The sequence below is a fragment of the Eutrema salsugineum genome, unplaced genomic scaffold (assembly GCF_000478725.1).
Source record: "Eutrema salsugineum unplaced genomic scaffold, Eutsalg1_0 scaffold_12, whole genome shotgun sequence".
In the NCBI taxonomy this organism is placed as follows: Eukaryota; Viridiplantae; Streptophyta; class Magnoliopsida; order Brassicales; family Brassicaceae; genus Eutrema; species Eutrema salsugineum.
In genome coordinates this window covers 3,650,103-3,653,845 of record NW_006256895.1, presented here as the reverse complement: position 1 = coordinate 3,653,845, position 3,743 = coordinate 3,650,103, and positions in this window count along the sequence as shown.

Sequence of the window (3,743 nt, the reverse complement as noted above, 5' to 3'; positions counted from 1 at the left end):
GTGTCGTCTGTGAACTGGTGCTGCTCCTGTAAGAAGGTGACAACGCGCTCAAAGCGTCGTCCCTGTCTCTCAACTATGCGCTCCAGATCGGAATGAGTGTGCGATGATGTAGATGATGAGGTGTGGCCGGTCGAAACAGATGGCTGAAAGTGAGCATGGGCTGCAGCTGCATCACGCTTCGCCTTGGCCACTATGTATTGGGCAATGGTGAATGGTAGAAGAGGTACAGAAGGCAGAAAATCATCGGATTCCGGAGTCCATCGCGGACGTCCTCTGTTACAAAATCTCGGGATAGATGCCGAAGGCAAACTGACTCGGTGCTCCTCAGTGCCAGTGCAATACTTGTAACCAAACCTGTCTGGATCGAAAGCGGCACGAGAAATAGTGTGATCGCGAGAGAGATAAAGTAGGTCATACCAGACATCGGGAAGTGGCTCATCGGATGAGAAATCGAATCCTACAGCCTGTAGTATTGCTGTAATAGCACTCCCGAAAGCTGGAGTAGCGTCCTCGCAACCATGTAAATCATGCTTCACCTTTACCATATTCTGCGCTATGATCCAGGCAAAACAGGCAAGTTGTGGATCGTCCAAAAATGGGATCTGAAGTGTAATGAGCTCAGTCTTCAAAATACCTCCCATGTTGGCTCTAGAAAAGATCGTGTGTGCTAAGAGTTTGTGCACAACTCTCACTGCTGGATGAGTAAGAAGGGCTGACTTCGATATCCCATTATCATAGACTCCATGACCCATCTCTCTCCAAAGGTTAAGATCAGGTTCATCTTAAAGGTAAATGCCATCAGTGTATGGAAGCTTAAGAGCTTCACAAACCTCAGAAATGGTGAGAGAGTAAGGCTGTCCGCGGATAGGGAATGACAAGATGCCATCTGATGGTCTGGGGTTCCTCCTCTTTGTGTGGTGGAGTGTAATAGTAGCTAAGAACTCACGGACTAGCTCAGGATAAGTCGGAAGGTTCAGCTCCATGTAGGGTCTCAGCTTAAGTGCATCGATGTACCAGATCACATCCTCTCTGATTCCAAGCATCTCGAGTGTATGATAATCAATGCAAGGCGTGGGTTTGATGTTCAGCTTCTTGAAACGTCTTGCATAGTCCACTCTCGGGTTTGTCTCCCTCCCAATGTATCGAATCTGTGGTGGCTCAGGAGCTGCCTCGTGTTTCTCTTGAGTGCTGGAGCAATCTCATCATGAACTCTCCTGGAGTAGCATTATCGGGAATGTCCTCGGAGCTGCCACCAGTGCGACGGCTCCTTGGGATCTGGTTTGGTCCATTTTTCTGCAAAACGAAATGATTCTTGGAAAAAGAGTGAATATGGATACTGATTTTAACACATTCAGATCTGTTATACTAACATTAGTATAAAGAGATTAATTAAAACCATGAGCAAACAAAATTGGTATTAAATCAGAGAAATCAAGTAGTTCATGACCAGATTCGGATTTTTGATGTTCTCAACATAGATATCTTATAAAAATCGGTTTTTATGAGCAATTTCCATGTAAATTCTAAAGATTACCCAATACTAATCACTAATCACACAAGACTTAATCAAATCCATTAATTTTGCTGTTCCAAATTCGATTTTTATGAAGCATGTAGAATCCAAATTTCAAAAATATTCCTCTTAACCTAGCTGTTAAAAACGAGTATTAGATAACATAAACGGATAATCTATTGTTCTTAAGCTATTTCCACCATCAATAAACAGAGATTTGGGCTTTTTAAGAAAACACTAAGTTCTGAAATTAAAAATGGCGAGTTTGAGGCTCATACCTTGCTGGAAAGAGAGATTGATTGCAGAATTGGAATCAGCTTTGAAAAAGAGTGAGGTTTGAGCCAAAAACCTCTTAAAAAGCTTAAGAATTGAAAATGTGTTCTTTCTCCTAATTCTCCAAATATTTTGGAACAGAAGAGAAGAAGGAGTTTTGATCCAAAAAGTTTGTTTCTTTTCTTTAAAAAACGTTTTTGTAGCAAAAACGGAAAATTTCCGGGAATTTTTAAGTTTACGGGAACTTACCTTTCTTGTTTTGCACATAAAGAAAGTTTAAAACTTACGGAGAATCTTAACATGCTTTACCGGGAATGCTTCGGGAATCACCGGGAATCACCAAGAATCACCAGGCAACACCGGGAAATCACCAGGTAAACACTAGGCAACACCGGGAAACGGCAGAAATCCGCGGCGTCACCTCAACGACCAACGGCCGCGGTCAGGAGACGCGCGACCGCGGCGATCAAGGGCTCGGCCGCGGTCACATTCACGGTGCCGCGGTCGATGCACCCTTGGCCGTGGTTCCGTCAGTCGCGACTGCGGCTCTTCCTCCTGCGGCCTATTGTCCAATCTTCTCGTCTTTGCCGGGCCGAGCAGCTAAAATCTACCTTTTACTTCTTGGTTTTTCTAATTTTCTGATTTTTTTTGTGTTTTTGTTTTATAAAATACCTAACTAAAAAAAAAAAAAGAAAGAAAGCATAAATTGTAAAAAGGGAAAGAAACCTAAAAGAAAGAGTACCTAAATGGGTTGCCTCCCATTAAGCGCTTTTGTTTTAAGTCGTTTAGCTCGACGTAAGCATGACGAATCAGGCTGATTTGAATGGCACTCCACCTGATGTGCCTTTATCGCTTCCGGTCGCTGGAGGTTTTACTCCTTCTCCTTGAGGAGCCGTCTTCTTTCCTTTATTCTTCTTTCGGACTTTAATATTGTTCAAAACCCTTTTTGTATTTTCGACCAGCTCCTGGATTTGGTCCTCACTAGTTTCTGTTGCATCTGGTGGAATGATGATCTTGATCTTTGCAAAAGCTTTCGGCTTCTTCTTTTCTTTCTCTTTTGGCCTGTTTCCTTTGCTTGGGAATTCATCTAAGATAGTCGGATAGTACCTTTTTCGGTCCATATTGATAACTAATGTTTTTAAGGCCTTAAGAAGGGTTATCAATCCCCTTGTCAAAGTAGTATAAGGGGTGTCAATCCATATGTGTGGTAGTTAGGCACTAGTTTATGTGATAGGTTCTTAAGTCAAGTAATCAAAGATGAGTTTTGTGAAACCAGCAACAAGAAAACATAAAACAAGAAACAAGCAAGCTATTATGAATGAACTAAACAAAGCAAGCAAACAAAACAAAGTGATGATGATTAAGCAAATGATAAAAGATAAACCTCTAGATGTGATCATTGATTAGGGTGCTTTAGATATTGATTCATGATGCTAAGAACATAATGCAACACTTGCTACTCTTTAGTCTAGGCTTCTTAATCAGATTAATTCATTCCCATGACAATAATCCCTTTGCTAATCACTTAATCAAGTCTAACAACCATTAGATATAATCAAGCAATCAGCAAGCATAATGCATCAAGCCTAATAAGTGACCAAACAATCTCTCAACCAAGAAGACTGAATCTTATACAGAAAGACATAACAAGCAATCACATGATCTCAAACATTTCAACTTAGAACTCTAATCTAGACTAATCCTCTCATGAAGGCATTAATCTCTACACTAATCCACTTTCAAACCAAATCATCATTTGTGAAATATGAATCAATGAGCATTAAGAAACAGTTCTAATATGTCATTCATGCATTTAACAAATCATTCCCATGATGAAAAAGGCATAAACCCTTAAGTTAGCTCATTCAGGCATTTCATCAAACACTTTTCGTGCATGATATGTCTATGAACCCAGATTTCACTTTCCCTAGGAAATCTGGCATTAGGAGCAACTAAC